This window comes from Eulemur rufifrons, chromosome 30 (genome assembly GCF_041146395.1).
Source record: "Eulemur rufifrons isolate Redbay chromosome 30, OSU_ERuf_1, whole genome shotgun sequence".
NCBI lineage: Eukaryota > Metazoa > Chordata > Mammalia > Primates > Lemuridae > Eulemur > Eulemur rufifrons.
The window spans coordinates 88249428-88268989 of NC_091012.1; the positions used below are offsets into that span (position 1 = coordinate 88249428).

General features: G+C 37.1%; 1 pseudogene; it reads left to right on the top strand.

Annotated features, from left to right (window-relative positions):
* Positions 1-333: 333 nt before the first annotated feature.
* Positions 334-1329, top strand: LOC138378574 (mitotic checkpoint protein BUB3 pseudogene; annotated as a pseudogene).
* Positions 1330-19562: the final 18233 nt, after the last annotated feature.

Consider the following 19562-nt stretch of genomic DNA (forward strand, 5'->3'; position numbering starts at 1 on the left):
GGGACAGCTAGATATCCACATGCAAAAGAATGAAGTTGGAGCCATTCCTCATACCATACACAAAAATTAACTCAAAGTGGATCAAAGACCTAAATGTAAGAGCTAAAACTATAAGGCCCTTAGAAGAAAGCACAGGAGAAAATCTTTATCACTTTGAGTTTAACAATGGTTTCTTAGACATGAAACCAAAAGCACAAGGAACAACAACAACAAAATGGATTAATTGAACTTTATCAAAATTTAAAAATTTTGTGCTTCAAAGGATATCATCAAGAAAATTTTAAAAACAACCCAGATAGGTGGCAGCAGCTGTGAGCGGCGGAACAGTTACCTCTGAGGGGTGCCCAAGATGACTGGTTCTAACGAGTTCAAGCTGAAGCAGCCACCCGAGGATGGCAGCTCCTCAGTGAAATTCAGCCCCAACACCTCCCAGTTCCTGCTGGTGTCCTCCTGGGACATGTCCGTGCACCTCTACAATGTGCTGGCCAACTCCATGCAGCTCAACTACCGGCACACCGGTGCGGTCCCGGACTGCGTGTTCTATGATGCAACACACACCTGGAGTGGGGGATTAGATCATCAACTGAAAATGCATGATTTGAACACTGATCAAGAAAATCTTGTTGGAACCCATGGTGCCCCTATCAGATGTGTTGAATACTGTCCGGAAGTGAATGTGACGGTTACTGGAAGTTGGGATCAAACAGTTAAATTGTGGGATCCCAGAACTCCTTGTAATGCCGGGACCTTCTCTCAGCCTGAAAAGGCGTATACCCTCTCAGTGCCTGGAGATCGGCTAATTGTGGGAACAGCAGGCCGCAGAGTGTTGGTGTGGGACTTACGGAACATGGGCTACGTGCAGCAGCGCAGGGAGCCTAGCCTGAAATATCAGATTCGCTGCATCCGAGCATTTCCAAACAAGCAGGGTTATGCATTAAGCTCTATTGAAGGCTGAGTGGCAGTTGAGTACTTGGACCCAAGCCCTGAAGTACAAAAAAGAAATATGCCTTCAAATGTCACAGACTTAAAGAAAGTAATATTGAGCAGATTTTCCCAGTCAATGCCTTTTGCTTTCACAATATCCACAATACATTTGTCACAGGTGGTTCTGATGGATTTGTAAATATTTGGAATCCATTTAACAAAAAGCAACTGTGCCAGTTCCATCTGTACCCCACCAGCATCGCATCACTTGCCTTCAGTAATGATGGGACTATGCTTGCAATAGCATCATCATATATGTATGAAATAGATGACACAGAACATCCTGAACATGGTATCTTCATTCGCCAAGTGACAGATGCAGAAACAAAACCCAAGTCCACCTAATCATCTCCTGAAAGTGGTTTCTCTATGGAGAGCTTTCTTTGCTTCCTACAAATACATGCTTATCCCTTAAGGGATGTGTTATAGTCATTGTGGACACCTTATTTAATATGTGTACTTCTCTGTTCTTACAAGAAACCTGTTTGTGTACCCTTTAATACTTTGTTTAGGATGAGAAATCTTTGTGTCCTTGTGCAGTAGTCTGAAGAATTTCCCTTCCCACCCCCAAGCAAGCCCAGTTGCTGTTTATGAGCATTTGAGCTCTTTCTGTAATATAACCTAAACCTGTTATTTCCATGCTGTCTAATAAATCAGAGATTCAGAACCTTTAAAACAAACAAACAAACAAACAAAAAACAACCCAAATAATGGTAGAAAATATTCACAAATTATATATCTGATAAAGGACTGTATCTAGAATATATAAAGAAACTCTAATAACTCAACGATAAAGGATAGGTAACCCAATTTAAAAACAGGCAAACAATTTGAATAGCTATTTCTCAAAAGAATATACACAAATGGCCAATAAAGCACATGAAAAGATGCCCAACATCTTTAATTATCAGGGAAATGCTAATCAAAGCCACAATGAGGTACAATTTCCCACCCACTATAATGACTATAATAAAAAAGACATACAATAAAAAGTGTTAGTGAGGATGTGTAAAATCAGAAAATCAGAACCTTCATAAATTGCTGGTTGGGAATATAAAATCATACAGCCACTTTGGTTTTTTTTTTTTTTTTTTTTTTGAGACAGAGTCTCGCTTTGCTGCCGGGACTAGAGTGAGTGCCGTGGCGTCAGCCTAGCTTACAGCAACCTCAAACTCCTGGGCTTAAGCGATCCTACCACCTCAGCCTCCCCAGTAGCTGGGACTACAGACATGCACCACCATGCCCGGCTATTTTTTCTATATATATTTTAGTTGGCCAGATAATTTCTTTCTATTTTAAGTAGAGACGGGGTCTCGCTCTTGCTCAGGCTGGTCTCGAACTCCTAACCTTGAGCGATCCACCCGCCTTGGCCTCCCAGAGTGCTAGGATTACAGGCGTGAGCCACCGCGCCTGGCCCATACAGCCACTTTGAAAACAATTCAACAGTTCCTCAAAAAGTTAAACATAGAGGTACCATATGACCCAGCAATTCCAAGAGAAATGAAATTCCAAGAGAAATTAAAACATATCCCCACACAAAAATTTGTATACAATGTTCATAACAGCATTATTCATAATAGCCAAAACAGTGAAAACAATTCAATTGTCCATCAATTAATGAATGGATACACCATATGTGATATATCTATACATTGGAATATTATTCAGCCATAAAAATGAAGGAAGTGCTGATGCATGCTACAAATGAATGAACCTTGAACACATTATGTTAAAGGAAAGAAGCCAGACACAAAATACCACATATCATATGACTCCATTTATATTAAATGAGTAAGCAATCTGTGAGGACAGAAGGCAGATTAATGATTGCCTAGGGCTGGGAAAGGGGAGGAGGGAATAGGCAGTGATTGCTAATTAGCATGGGGTTTCTTATTGGGGTGATAAAAATTTCTGGAATTAGTGATGATGGTTGCACAACACTGTGAATATAGTAAAAACCATTGAGTGCTTAAAAGGGTGAATTTTTATCTCAAACTTTTGAAAACACACAATGAAATATCAATTGTGATAAGCTGAATAATGCCTCCCCCACAATGTCTACATCCTAATCCCTGAAAGCTGTGAATATGTTACCTCAAATTGTAAAACAGGGCTTTCCAGATATTATTACATTAAGGATCTTGAGCTGGGGAGATTATCCTGGATTATCTGTATAGGCCCAATATAATCACCAGGGTCCTTTTAAGATGGAGGCAGGAGTCAAAAGGAGATGTGGCAACAGAAACATAGGTTGCAGTGATGTGCTTTGAAGGTGCAGGAAGAGGCCATGCATGAGCCAGGGAATGTAGGCGGGCTCTAGAAGACAGAAAAGTCAAGGAAATAGAGTCTCCCGTACAGCTTCCAGAAGGAATGCAGTCCTGTCAGCACCTTGATTATAGCCCCATAAGACTCATTTTGGACTTCTGATTTCTAGAACTCTAAAATAATACATTTGTGTTGTTTTAAGTTACTAAATAATTTGTACAGCAGCAATAAGAAACTAACACACCATTTTGCATCTAATAAATACATAAATGGCCGAAACAAAATATGCTGAGCACATTAAGTATTGGTGAAATGTAGAACAATTAGAACTCATATCCTGCTGGTGGGAATGTAAACTGGCATAACCACTTTGGAAAACAGTTTTGCAGTTTCTTAGAAAGGTAAAACATGTATCTACCATATGATCTAGCCATTTTATTCCTAGGTATTTACCTAAGAGAACTAGAATCATATGTTCATACAAAGATATATACACAAATTTTCATAACAGCATTATTTATAATAGCCAAAAAGTAAAAACAACCCAAATGTCCATTAACATATTCACGGATAAACAAAACTTGATATACAATGGAATACTACTTAGGAATAAAAGGGAATAAACTATTTATACACAATACAATATGGATGAATATCAAAATAATTATGCTGAGTAAAACAAGTCAGAAAAAAGGAGTACTGTTTGATTACATTTATATAAAACTCTCAAAAATATAAAATAAACTAAAATTGTGACAATGGTTGCCTATAGACAGGGAATATGGAGGTGGGGGTTGGAAAGTGGTGAGAGTTACAAGGCAGTGATTAAAAAGCAGCATCAGGAAACTTTGGAGATGATGGATTTATTCCTTATCTTGATTTCAGGGTTTTACAGAGATATACATGTGTCAAAACTCATCAAACTTTATATGTACCATTTATACCCTCTCATGGGTATACAGCAGCCAGAAGCCTAATTAATACTTATAAAATTTATTTGTATCATATGAAGAAAAATCAAATCTCTAAGAACAATGACATACAAAGGTGGACAACAGATGGATTAGAAAACTAAAAGTGAAAGGTAACTGTCTTAGTCCATTCTGTGCTGCTGTAACAGAGTACCTGAGACTGGTTAATTTAAAAAGAACAGATATTTATTTCTTACAGTTCTAGAAGCTGGGAAATCCAAAGTTGATGGGCCTGCATATGGTGAGGGCCTTCTTGTTGTGTTATCCCATGGTAGAAGGTAGAAGGGCAAGAGAGCACATGTGTGCAAGAGAGAGGGGAGAGGATGAGAGAAGGGAGAGGGAGAGAGAGAGAGCATAAAAAGGAGCCTAACTCAGTTTTATAACAAACCCACTCCTGTGATAACATTAATCCATTTATGAGGGCATAGTATCTTAAAGGTTCCACCTCTCAACACTGTTGCATTGGGGATTAAGTTTCCAACACATTAACTTTGGGGCACATATTGAAACCATAGCTGTAACACTATAACTTTAATAGAAGTTATAAAAAATCATATTTGTGACTAGGGAAGAGGGTGGATTAGGGAAGAACTTTTTAAACAAAATCCCAAAAGCAAAATCATAGAGCAAATCTTTGATAAATTTCAATATGTTAAAATTAAGTGTTTCTATTCAACATAAAACATCACAGACAACATTAATAGAAAGATGATAAAATTGGAGAAAATATTATCAAAGTCTAAAACTGACAAAGAATTAATACCTAAAATATATAAGAATTCTGGCCAATCAACAACAAAAACTCAGAAACTCCAGTAGAAAAATGAGCAAGTGATATGTACAGGCAATTTACCTAAGAGCAAGAGCAAATGACAAATAAGCATATGGAGAGATGCTCAACCCATTCCCAATCACAGAAATGTAAAATTTCGAAAAACAAGGAAATATCCCTTTGTAACTATTAAACTGACAAAACTTAGAAAGCAGGGTCATGTCAAGTGCTGGTGAAGACTGGAGCTATAGGAACTCTCAAGCAGGTAGGAGCAGAGATTTGTACCATCATTCCAGAGAACTAACCAGAGTCAGTTAGTTAAATTTGATTCTTGCCCCATGCCTCAGCAATTTTGTTCCTGAGTCGGTATCCAAAAGAAATTCTTCCATAGGTTCAGGTACAGGTATGTTCACTGCACTATGGTTTGTGGTTGTGGGGAGTTGGAGATGCTGGGAGAGTACTATGCAGCAGAAAAAAGCAATGGACTAGATTGGACATATGGACACAGCAACATGGATGGAGCTTTTAAACAGTGCTGAGGGGAAAATGAGATATACAACACAATGCCATTTACATACATTGAAAAATCAGCACAAGTGATCATACATACTCTGCAAGAATAACTATAAATTAAAATATTGATATATACAGCAAGCATATTGGAATAGTTGTATATGGAGTGGAAAAGGGAAATGGGAGTCAAACATGGGGATGGAAAGGAGTAACTAAACAAGGATGAGCATAGCCCTTAACAATGGTGATGTAAAAATAAAACACCAGAATATAAAATAATTCAGCCAGGAGGCAATAAAAGCAGCCAGTATGTAGATTTCAAGAACTACAAAGACCATATTTCTTACTCTTCAAAAATCTGTAGGATAAGGAACAAAAGGAGGTGAAGTGAGTGGCTTAGCCTAGAAGCTGAACTGCTAAAGAAAAATATCTAGCATTAATGTCCTAGAAAGAGCTAATATTGTCAAATCTCAGAGTGACATGATTCCTTTCTTTTTAGGGATTTTTTCTATCTTCTCTACATCTGTATTTAGAGACAGGAACTATTTTGAATCTACAGGCATATACTTGTGGAGCTGAGACTATAATCTCTGTTTCTTGAGCCCATAAGTTTTGGAACTCAGATGCAAGAAAGAATTTTATAATAAAAAGGTTACTTAACACTGGCCCAAATGATTGAGAGAGTTTGTTTCTCTACATCTTTAAAAGCAGGAAATATTTTTCCAGGTCAATTTAAAATCTGTGGTTCACATAACATTTCCATATCTCTACCAAACCTAACTAACCATCACTTACTTGACTTACCCCATGAGTGATCATTCTGAGACTACTCCACTAAGTGGAATATGCAAAATAAGAAATAATGTAATTCCTTTTAATTTGAGGTTTTGTATAGATCAGGAAATAAAAGTAAGGGAGTATCTTTCCCTCAGGGATAATTTATCACTTTTATTTATAAGTAAAGAACAACAATAGATATGACACACGTGCTTGGGTAGGTGCTCAGATGCTCAGTGGTCACTTCTAGACAACCTGTTTTTCAAGGGTTGACTATAGTTGGCCACATATTTTAAGATGGACTATGTTTGGAAATCTCACTTACATAGTATTCAATTTAACACAGCAGGAATTGAAAAATACTATCTTTCTAGATTCAATTATTCATTCATCTAACAAATGAACATATATTTAAAGCCTGATATTGAGGAGTGAGACTGTGATGGAGTCAGTAGATTAGAGGCTGTGAGTATATTTTATAAGGGTACTGTCTTTGCCAATAGTATAAGACATTCACAGGACAAGGGTATGAGTGGAGCCATTAGCTGTTGGACCAAAAAAGTTATTTTCTAGTAAAAGTATTGCTTAGAAGTTCTAGAATTCTCATGGACCCTTGTACCAATCCCCACACTTTCTTCCTCACAATGATACCCTGTACATCTTCCCACAAAATGCGAAATATAGAATTTTTAGCAGATATCATTCCCAATGTAAGATCTGACACGGTTGAGGGGCCTCAAAGTAGGTTAGGGTATTAAGGGTTTTAATTATTTACAAATAACACTTTCTGGTTAATTTGAAAAAGGAGTAAAGCTGGGTCACATGAGGTCTCACTAGTGCTCTTTGCTATTAAATCTTTGCTGAGAGTGGGAATCCTGCTGCCAGGATTTTGGTGTGGGAGACTTAAAGGGTTTGCTGATGAGCAAAGGGAATATTAAGCCAAGGTCTGCTGCACAGTGCTTTGGATTTTAATGGTGACATTTTATATCTTGACAGCCCAATAAATATGTAAGGAGACAGTAGCATTAGTGTGTCCCCAGATACAGCCTCCAAGTGTTAACATAATGAGGCAGTATAAATTCACAGTTGGTCAATCTGCCCAGATTTCTAAACTCGCCACTTTACTGTGTAAAAATTTCCTACAGGAGATTTCAGAATCAATAATTCTCTATCAGAGGCTTTGAGGAAGCAAAAGAAGTCCTACCCAGTTACCTGCTGTTTCTCTGAGGGAAGGCTAGAGTCATGATTAGGCCCCAACCCATCTCCTCAGCTCAGCCGTAGCTATAATTAAGTATAAGCCATAATCTGCCTTTAAAATGCCCTCCACTTTCCATGCCTTCCTTGCACAGGCATAACTATTTTAAAAAATCATATCATCAAGGGCTCAAATTGGGTCTTTATCCTGTCCTCCTATTTCTGATATCAAATGTGTAAATCCTTGAGCTCTGCTGTCTGATTTTGAAGAGCCTGTTCAAGTGCTTTTTAATAATTTAGTGGTTTGAGGGGTTTTAACACTCCTTCTCTCTGGGGCACCTGCTGATATTCTGAAGTACAAATTTGGTACTCTTATCTCAGCTTTGATGCAGAGTATGGAGTTCTGGAGATGACAAATGAAATGTCCTTTGACAGATCTGTGAACCTGTCCTGCTTGCCAGCTTCCCAACAGAACAAGGTCCTTGTCACTTCAGCTGATTTGATATTGGCTGCAACAAGGAGCCCAGAGTATTCAGAGATAACCCATTTACCAGTTGTGCTGGTACGTGGTTTTTTATTTAAACATTTTCAGTAAAGTGCCTAGACAGGCTGATAAGGAGAACCACAGAAAAGTTGTACTCAATCTCATCCAAACAGAGATAGTCCATGAAGGCCAGGCGCGGTGGCTCACGCCTGTAATCCTAGCACTCTGGGAGGCCGAGGTGGGCGGATCGTTTGAGCTCAGGAGTTCGAGACCAGCCTGAGCAAGAGCGAGACCCCACCTCTACTAAAAATAGAAAGAAATTATATGGACAGCTAAAAAATATATATATAGAAAAAATTAGCCGGGCATGGTGGCGCATGCCTGTAGTCCCAGCTACTCGGGAGGCTGAGACAGGAGGATCACTTGAGCTCAGGAGTTTGAGGTTGCTGTGAGCTAGACTGACGCCACGGCACTCACTCTAGCCTGGGCAACAGAGTGAGACTCTGTCTCAAAAAAAAAAAAAAAGAGATAGTCCATGAAAATAATTGCTTGGGCTGAAATGAAGAAACTTGACTGGTATGACCCCAAATCTTTAATGGTCACTCTGTACCCTTAGCCTTGGCAAGTACACAGTACTATTCCTTTCCCATCATATGGCAAAAGACCCATAGCACTTCTCAAAAACCTGCCTTTCACTTTGGTTTCTCGTTACTGATGAGAAAGAAATTGGTATATTTAAATATGCATGCCCACATAGGTACATAGGCTTATATGTATGCATATGCACGAATGCAGTTAGTCAACATTTATTGAATGCAGAACACTATGTGGCAGGAAGTACCAGGGGGAATTAAAAAAAAACACCTAATCTCTGCCCACATGATAGTTACAGTCTAATGGACAATTTTCGATGCATAGGAAGATGAGCAAAAATTGATTACTCTAGAGATAGAAGCCTCTCTCTCGTCTGTAACATTTATTTTTATTCTCCTGAGTAGAAAAGTAATGCATGTTGCTCACAAAAACTTTACAAAATAATCACCTGTAATACTAGTACCCAGAAATATATAATGTATTTTATATTTAAATTGATTAAATTATAACGTTTAAATATATATTCTTCAGCCTTGGTTTTTTCCTATGTTCATAAAATATGTCTTTAAAACTAAATTATGCATATCATTTTATAAACTAATAAACTAATTTATCTCATTTGACAATGTCATAAACATTGTCCCTGTCATTAAATTTTCTTCTAAAATAAGGTATTTAATGACACCATTTTATCAAATTGTGCCATAATTTATTAACAAATACTCTAATTCACAATGTGAATATACTTAACATTACTAAACCACACACTTAAAAATGGTTAAGATGGTTAAAAAAACTTTGAAAAACAAACCAAAAACTACCCTAATTATTGAAGAAAGTTAGGCCATTTTAACTTTTTGCTATTATAAATAATTCCACAATGAAAAATCCTTGCGGGTTGTTTTGTATAGGTTCATATCCCTGATTCTTTCTTTGGAAAAAATTCTTAAAATTGGAACTGCTAAGCTGAAGGGTATGAGGAAAAATAGAAATGTCCTTATTGCTTTTTATTATTTTAAAAATAATTCATGCTTGTAATTTTTTTCAGAAAATGTCAAAACATAAAAAGGAAAATAAAAATTACCTTTAACCCCACTATTCAGAGATAAACACTATTAATATATATTAATATTTTTCTCTTCATATATATTACTATACATACTTAAAATAAGAGCATACTGTTATATATTTGATAATCTATATTTTCATATAACAACATATCATAAATATCTTTCCATACCAATAAATGTAGACAGACATAATCATATTTAATTTCTGTAATACATTTCACTGTACAATTGTACCATAAGTTATGTAACCAATACTGTATTTTGAATATTTATATTTTCTAGTTTTGCATTATTAACAACAATGTTTTGATGAGCAGCCTTATACACACAGCTTTGTGCACTTATGTGATTATTTCCTCAAGATAAGTTTCCAAATGTAGAATTGCTAAGTAAAAGAGCATGCACAGTTTTTAATTAAATTAAACTTTTATTGATCTGTAATATTTATACATTTTGGCATGCACATTTTTAAGGATTTTGGGATATAATGCCAAATTTTACTTCGAAATGGGTGGACCACTGTACACTTTCACCAATTGGAGGAGTTTCGTTTTTTATATAACATGGTTTTATCTATATGAATACTATTTTTGGACTTCTTTTTCTCAAAACTAACTAATTGTCTAAACAGCACTGATTAAAAAGTAATTTGGGCTGGGTACAGTAGCTCATGCCTGTCGTCCAAGCACTTCAAGCACTTTGGGAGGCCGAGGCGGGAAGATTGTTTGAGGCCAGGAGTTCAAGACCAGCCTGAGGAAGAGTGAGATTCCATCTCTACAAAAAAATAGAAAAATTAGCCAGGCATGGTGGCATGCACCTATAGTCCTAGCTCAGGAGACTGAGGCGGGAGGATCACTTGGGCCCAGGAGTTTGAGGTTGCAGTGAGCTATGATGACACCACTGCACTCTAGCCTGGGTGACAGAGCAAGACCCTGTCTCAAAAAAAAAGTAAGTTATTATTAAGTTGATTTGAAATGTCATCTTTATCAAATACTTACTTGGAATGTTTATGTATGATTGAGGTTTCTATTTTTCCCCTACAATCTTGTATCTGGCACGACTTCTTTGAAATCCTCTTAAAATAATAATAGTATATGTTATCTGCTCCCAATTAAGTTCTTCTTTAGGTACTCAAGTCCAGAGTATCCTCACCAATTTGCTCTGCCCGCCTCCAAAAGACCTCCCTTTTGGTTACACCAAAGTTCCCAAACAGGTTGCACATTCAAATTACTTGTTTGTTTTTTTTTTAAATACAGATATCTTCACTCTACCCCCAGACCTACTGAATCAGTAAGTCTTGCTTAGATTTAGAGCTTTGGAGGCCATTAATTTCAAGGAAAATGGGCAACAATTATCTCAAGAAAGCTAGAATTAAAACTCGTATGTATTACCTGGAGTCTCTACCAATATACCCTTCTACACTGGAAATTTGATAATAAAATTTGAGCTAGGCAATAGGCCACCAAGGAGGCTTTAACCCTAAGCGTAAAAATTATAGAACTGGCTTACTTTGAAAGGGAAGGAAGGAACATAATGTAGTAACTTCTAGACAACAATGGGTTCCAGGTCAGGAAAGTCAATCCATAAAGGTTTCCCTTGCTTATGTTAGTTACCATATTAAGTGTAGTTAGCAAAATCTTTGGTAATATTCAGCTGAACATTCTATATTTTGGTAATTATGTATTGATTTTTCTGACTGTTCTCCACTCATGGCAAGTGATACTGGTGTTCCATTTATAATAGTGATACAAAATATCCTTTTTAATAAATATATTTATGTATTAAAAGAGAAGGAAAGAAAAATAAATAAGTAAATAAATAAATTTACACCTAAAAAGTGAGTCAATTTTTTAAAAAATCAGCAAGGGGTTATGATAAAAGTTTTAAACACAGTTAGGAATAACTAGGATTGGGTAAACACTGATTGGGAGATTCCTGGGGTAGATGCTTGGAAGTCTGGTTAGGGGAGGAATGCCAAAAGGGCAGCCAAAATAAGTTTTGTCTATCTGGCAACTTTGCTCAAGATCAGAGCTAATATCAGCTATATTTGTGTCTGTTAGGTTCCCCACCTGATCTTGTATCGGCTTGTACTGCATTTATTCAATGGGCAGCATATCAAGCTGTACAATTTCAACTCCACACTAATGGGAAATGACCAGTCCATCTGTGCTGCTGCCTAAGTCTGATGTTCCATTTATGACCCTAGGCTTCTTGCTAAATCAAGTTCTGGGCCAAAGAAGAGGGTAGGGAATCTAATTATGTGTCTTAGTATGATGATATTTGTGTTATTGTATATCTTTTTGTGGAAGATTTTCTTCAAAAAATGGAACAGTAATCCAACACTGGCATCCACAATCAGAGAAATTGCTTATTCTGCTCTTCAAGAAATAGGCTCACCTCTATCAAGAAGGGGGGCTTGTAGGAGTTCAAAATCAGGTGGATTCAAGCAATAATCCTTCCTTCAAAAGTACAAGTGTGCCCATTCAGTATGGGAGTGACTGAGCAGCCATGATAGAGAGGAGAATGCACTGAGTAAAAAGGAGCACGAGATATTTCCTTTTCTTCTCTCAGTGCTCAAACCAGTGCAGGTGAGCCATTCTTCAACATGGAAGGGCCATAAGGAAGCATTTAACATTTGAGAAATGAATGCATCTGTTGTCCCAGTGTTCCATGGAGAAAACAAAAGCATACAAAATAAAAATATTCTGCTCCCTCTTCTGAATCATGTGGGTGTGATTCTTTAATAACCCATGTGCAGTTCTTTTTCTGTCTAAGGTGTGCTGTTTTCCTGAAAGGTTGGTTCGTGGAGGTTTGATAGAGTGCTTAAGCGCATGGTTTGTATCCCTGGCTTCTCCACTTACTAGCTGTATTGCCTCATAGTTACTTTAAACTTCAATCTTCCCAGCTGTAAAATGGGTATAATAATACTTATGCCACAGGTTTATTGTGAGCCTTAAATAAGATACTTAGTAAAAAGCCTGACACATTTTAAATGCACAAGAAATATTACCTTTATTATCTATTTACATATGTAGGTAGAGTCATGGAAGATTGATAGCCATTTTCTCACATCTGGATTATCTAGAGTGCTTGAAAATATGTACTTGAACACTGCTGGTGCTTTCCTGAAGTCAAAGACTGCATCCCTTTTCTAGGTATTTCCAAGTGCTTTTGTTCTACCATAAAGAAAAAAATAATGAACCTAGCCAAACAAATAGGTGACTTTGGCTGATTTCTGCAATAAAGAGAGTAAAAGGAAGAGGAGTGGGAGTCAGGGTGGAAAAAGAGAGAGAGACAGAATTCATATTTGAAAAGACCATGCCCATTGAAGGTCTTTAGTATTATAAGATATACAGCACAGAACTTCTGAGGAATGAAATTGCCAGCAGATCCGTGTTTTCCATCTTTTAAATCTTTAAGAAAAATTTTTTTAAATGTATGATTCACTTGAGGCCTGGTTTAGGAGCTAGGAGATCTGGGTTGTCAGAAGCAGCACGCACTTAAGAGTCCAAACCTATCTCCCTTATTTACTAGTAGTATGATCGCGGATAAATTTTGTTTTTGCTGTTGTTTCTCACTGCTTTGGGCTTCATCTCCCTCACCTATAAAATACTCATAACATCTCATAAGGTTGTTTTTAGCTTGTGTGAGAGTTAAGTGCAATAATGTGCCTGTTTCTGGCACACAGTAGGGACACAATAAATGGTAGCTGTTATTGTTTTAACAAAAGTCCATCTTCCAAACACTTTTGTGCAGATAGCCTGCATCTGAATCTTCTGATTCGTTTATTATTTAAAATGAAGATTCTTGAGTTCCACCCTAAAACGTCTGAATCATAATCTTAGGACAGGGCTGGAATCTGTCTTTTCTTTTTTCTTCTTCTTCTTCTTCTTCTTTTTTTTTTTTTTTTTGAGACAGTATATACTGCCCAGGCTGGTCTTGAACACCTGCCTCACCCTCCCAAGTAGTTGGGACTACAGGTGCTTGCCACTGCTCCGGGCCTGAAATCTGTATTTTAATTAAGTGCCCCTCCCACCTCTCTATCTGGGTTTGAGATGTGAAGGATATGAGTCTACACTTTAAATTTTTTTCTCTCTGCGAGTCCTTGGGGAAGAGGAGGTCTTTTGGAAGCTGGCGCTTTTCAGTCAAAACGCAGAGGAGAGACTTTTCTACCAAGAGACTAAGAAAGCTGAGGACTGTATTAGTATTGAATGCACGGTCCCAGAGGGCTCGGTGGTCAGTGTTGGGAATGTGGAGAACAGTGCAGGTGGAGATGGAAGTGGATTTATAGCTGACCTCTATGGATATGAGAGTTTAGGCTGGTGCAGGGCCAGATAGACTTGAGGTTTTTATGGTGACTGAGAAGGATCAAGATAAGAAGCAGGAGTGGGGTCATTTTGTCTCCAAAGAGAAACTTGGTATGAAGATGTTTGATGTCAGAGACAGTGTATAATCAACCTAGTCTACTGTAAACATTTTATTCTTCCCAGTTTAAATAATTCAATAGCAGAGAACCTATTTATTAAAATAGACTACTAATTAGAGATAAGATATTATAGTATATCTTCTTTAAATCCAAGACTTTTGTCTTTTCCCTGTTATACTGCTCTTAATTTGTTACAGGAAGATTACTGTCTGGTTGCTTTAGCATGAGTTGGAAACCTGCCCTGTGCTTTCTAAACCAGAGCATCTGACACCTTTATGTTTGGATATGTGAGGCGCTTGATATTGCTTCACTGGGCAGGTTACTTTATATTCCCAGAATATAGCACAGAATGTAAGGAGAAACCTTTCACTGCAGCTGTAATAGCTGGGGAAAAAAGACATGACAGTAAGTCTGCTCTGAGTTTCCCTGATATTAAAGTAATTAACCAGGCATCAGTACATATATTGTTTCTACTATGTCTGAATATTTGCAATAATTTTTCCTATTTCTAGAGTATATTTTACTGGAAGATAACAACCTCAGTTAATTAAGTTACAAGGCATTTGTGGGAAGAACAATATGTATCACAGCATAACTTTTTCAAAGAAATAAAATGAACTCTAGAGAAACTAGAAGGTTTTCAATAATTATGCCAGTATCAACAAGGCATTGTGCTGCTAGAAACAAAAGCAGTTTTAATCTTTCCTACTAGCCTAAGGCAAAAATACAAGATGCTGTTTTTAAGGCTTTTAGGTTAAAAATACTTTCTACAGATGGTAAGGAATAAAAGGGCTTTACTCTTATGCTTTGTTGCTTTACCCTCTAATCTTTCATTTATTTTTAAGACCTCTGACATTCTACAAGTACAAACTTGCGAATGACTTCCTAAAGAGTGATAACCGGGCACCTACAATAGAACCAATGCATCAGCTTTAGCTAATATTTACTTTTAAAAAATGATGGTAGATGAAACTACATCCTTCCAGAATTCCTTTCTTCTCCTGGTTTGTGAACCTGCTCAGGACATAGATTATATCTTTTATATCTATAGCCTCAGGGCCTATTACAGAGCCACAACACACAAAAGTATTTGTTGAATGAATGACTTAACTGAATGAATAATTTAATGAATCTCTGATTATCTTTCACTTGTCTCTTTCCATCTTGCTATTTCCTTCCTCAGTGAAAACTGAAGAAAACATTTAGAATTCATTCATATCTTGAATTTTATTGTGAATTCCTAAAGGAACTTTGGCAAAACAGAAGCACCAAGAAGCAGACATTGGTTTTCTGGTTAAATTGATTTGGGCCAGTGATTCTTATTCAAAAGATTTAAAAAGCTGCCTCAACCTTAGAGGCAATATCTAAACAACAAAAAAAAAAAATAGATATTTTGTGGGTGTCTTATTTAAAAACAAAGCTAGTCAATTTTCTTAATGATAAAGGAATACTGGAATCTTCAAACATTGAGCTTGTCCACTATAAAGAAAACTGTGGTTTCAAACACATAGCAGTCAATAGCAGCCATAAAGATCTTAAAAAAACAAACAAACAAAAAAAACCTTCTAATCAGACCATATGGCTCTTCTTTTCAAAACTCTTCAACAACCTCCTATTGCTCTTAGGATAAGATCCAAAATCTCTAATTTGAACTACAAGCTAATTGTTGATTCTTTCAAGAAATATTGATTGAGTGCCCACTAGGTATTTTAGGATGGGAAAATACAGCGATGAGAAGGCGGGGCAAAGCCTCATTTCTCACGGAGCTTACACTTTGAAGGGCAGGAGTGGGCCAGTGGAAAGACTGACAGATTATAAACATAAATAAAATCAATAAATAAAATAAACAAATAAAGATGGTAAATTCAGTTGTGATGAGTGCTATGAAGAAAATAGAATATTTGCTAGAGAAAATAAGCTGTTCTTTCAGTTCCCCAGGCTCCCCTTTCTCACCCCAGGTAATTTGTACAAGTTATTCCCTCTCCCGGGGTTCCTCTCTCATCTTCCTCCCGTGCTGAACCATCATTTTTCCTTCAGACCTCAACTAAAAATGGCAGCTTCTTTTGGTTAAATGTTCCTTTTACATACTCTGCATTTTACCTGCATGTCTCCCCTGTAATGATCCTTACATTTAAGTATCTGTTCAATGTCTGTCTTGCCACAGAGCAGGATCTTCCAGTCTGTGGTCTACTAATATACCTAGTGATAGATCCCCAGCAACCAGCATATAGTAGATGATCAACATATTTGTTGAAATGAAAAGAGGGATTAGACCGGGAAATTCATTTCCTTTTTCTTGTTAAGGGCTGCTTGATCAATAAGGGGTAAAAATCATTTGCAGGTCACACATACATACAAAGAACATGGGAGGTAAATAAAATTAGGCTGAATGGAAACTGAATCAGTATTAGGTGCTTGCTTCGGCAGCACATATACCAAAATACGAACAATACAGAGAAGATCAGCGTGGCCCCTAAAAAAAAAGTATTTAGTGGTTGTTTTGGTGGGTTCTAGAGTGGCACCGAATGCCACCATGGGATAAATTGTTTTGAGAAGAAGTAATTCCCTAGATAATGGAAGTAAGCAACTCCATGCTTATAAAAGAGCATGGAAGAATACATGGTTAAAAAAAAAGAAAGTGTATATATATTGGAAGCATGGAAGGAATAAGTGAGTAGGAGAGATACTTTTTTTTTCAAATTCAGACAAATTTTTATTTTAAAGTGAAAATGGCTCTCCCCCTTTCCAATACCAAATAATACATGCACATTGTAAAATATTGAAGACAATACAGAACTGGGGAAAGAAGAAAGTTAAAACGACTAATAATCCTATCACATTTTATTTGCATGTATACTCATCTAGACTTTTTTCAGGCATGTTCATGTATGTATTTAATATAAAAGTGAAGTCATAATGCTCTATTGTAACTTGCTTTATTCATTAAAAATGTAACCTGAACATATTTCCAGCTCTAGCTACCCATTTTTAATGGCTATGTAGTAGTGCATTATGTAGACATACTGTTTTTTGTTTTTTTTTTTTTTGAGACAGAGTCTCCCTCTGTTGCCTGGGCTAGAGTGCCGTGGCGTCAAGCTCACAGAAACCTCAGACTCCTGGGCTTAAGCAATCCTTCTGCCTCAGCCTCCCGAGTAGCTGGGACTACAGGCATGTGCCACCATGCCCGGCTAATTTTTCTATATATATTTTTAGCTGTCCATATAATTTCTTTCTATTTTTAGTAGAGACAGGGTCTTGCTCTTGCTCAGGCTGGTCTCGAACTCCTGACCTTGAGCAATCCTCCTGCCTCGGCCTCCCAGAGTGCTAGGGTTACAGGCGTGAGCCACCGCGCCCGGCCGACATACCGTATTTAACTAATTATTGTTGAATAGTTATTTTTTCAGATTTTTCAATATTTTGGTGTTATAAACCACATTGTGATTAGCATCTTTGTACATTCATTACATACATCTTTGCAAACTTGTCCACTTCTTTCCTTAAAATAAATTTCTGCACGTGGACTTGTTGGTCAAACAGTACGGATATATTGAGTCTTTTGATACACTACTACATTGCCTTAAAAAGCTTATATCAATTTGTACTACTAGCATACCAATGTGTCCACCTCATAGGACATCAACACTTAATAACATCAGTTTTTAAATCTTTTACATTCTGATAGGCAAAAAGAGAAATCATTGTTTTTATTTTCATTTTTTCTTATTTTTTTAATTTTTTTTTCAGCTCATTATGAGGGTACAAAAGTTCAGGTTATATATATTGCCCATGCCTCCCCATCCCCCCCGAGTCTGAGCTTCAAGCGTGTCCATTCCCTAGACAGTGCACATCGCACTCATCATGTAGGTATGCTCCCATCCCCTCCCCCACCCCATCCCCCCCAGTCAGAACTTCAAGCGTGTCCATTCCCCAGGCAGTGCGCATCGCACTCATCATGTAGGTATGCACCCATCCCCTCCCACCCCAGTCAGAACTTCAAGCGTGTCCATTCCCCAGGCAGTGTGCATCGCACTTATCATTTATTTTCGTTTTTGATTGCTAGTGAGGTTGAATATATTTTCATATACCTATCAGCCAAGTGTTTTCTCCGTTTTTTGAATTGTCTGTTCATGTCTTTTGCACCTTTTAAACGTGGGGTATTTATCTTTTAAAAAATTAATTTAGAATAGCTCTTTATAGACTAGTGATATTAGCTATATGTGGTTATCATATATGTAGCATTTTTGCCAGATGTCATTTGTCTTTTAATTTTATTATAAAGATATTACTCCTTAGCTGTCATATGTCATGTTGAAATTTTTTTTTGGTTTGTCATTTGTCGTTTAACTTTACTAACCTTGTAAAAATATTGATATGCAGAAGCTTTACGTTTGTGAAGCTGTATTTATCAGTCTTTCCCTTTATGGATTTTGTGTCGTGTTTGGAAAGTCCTTCTGCATTCCCAAGGCTATAGAAATATTCATCTATATTTTCTTCCACTTCTTTTATGATTTTATATTTTACATTAAGCCATATATGCCTCAAGAATGTTAAGGAGTGGCTAATATTTTTGCTATAACCTGAATATCAGGCTTAATGGCAGTTACAGGCCACTGAAAAATTCATTTTACACATTCTAGGAAAACATTCTAGCACATGATTATGTAAAACAAGACAAAAACTGAGTAGAGACACAGCACCTAAATCAAACATCACACCATCAAAAATGACAATATCAATGAGCCTGCTGGGAAGTTGAGTAGGTAACCTTGAGGGATAGTGTTTTAATTGCTTGGAGTGAAATACTTTACTTATATTCGGGGCTAATATAATGTCCATCATGCTGAGGGGGGAATTCTCTCAAAATATATTTGAGGGCTTACTATGTGGTCTGTGGTGATACCACGGTGAACAAAATAGAGGTTTACTACTTTTAAATGGTGAGGTAAACAAAATAACAACATGCTTTTCAGAGTAAGTACTTTAAAGAAAATTAAGCAGGTAAGGTAAGGGGATGGGGGAAGTCAGGGAAGGCTTCTCTGAGGAGGTGATAATTATGAGGCTTGGAAAGCAAAGATATGAAAAGAAAATATTCCAGCCTAGGTAAAGTAGTTGAGGTGGGAACAAGTTAGGTTTGTTGGAAAAATAGTAAGAAAGCCAGAGTAGCTGGCATGTTATCAGAAAACAGAAAAATGGGAAAAGAAACACAGAATATCCTAAAAACTTGGGTAAGTTTTCCTTTAACTGTCACAATGGGAGTGGCATGCTGTGTTCTGCATTCCCTCGATTCTTTCAGGCTTTACCATCTAAGAAAGGCCTTCCTTAACTGCCCTTTTACAAATTCCAACGTTATCAGATTTTCCCACCCTTTTACAATCACCGCCCTTTTTCAAAGTACTTCTGAGAGTTACCGCCTCAAAGAGACCGTCTCTTCCCACTCTTCTAAATATGGTAATTCCCGTTTGTCCCTACAGGGCACTCTCCCGTCCCCCTTCCTCCTCTCCCGTCCCCCTTC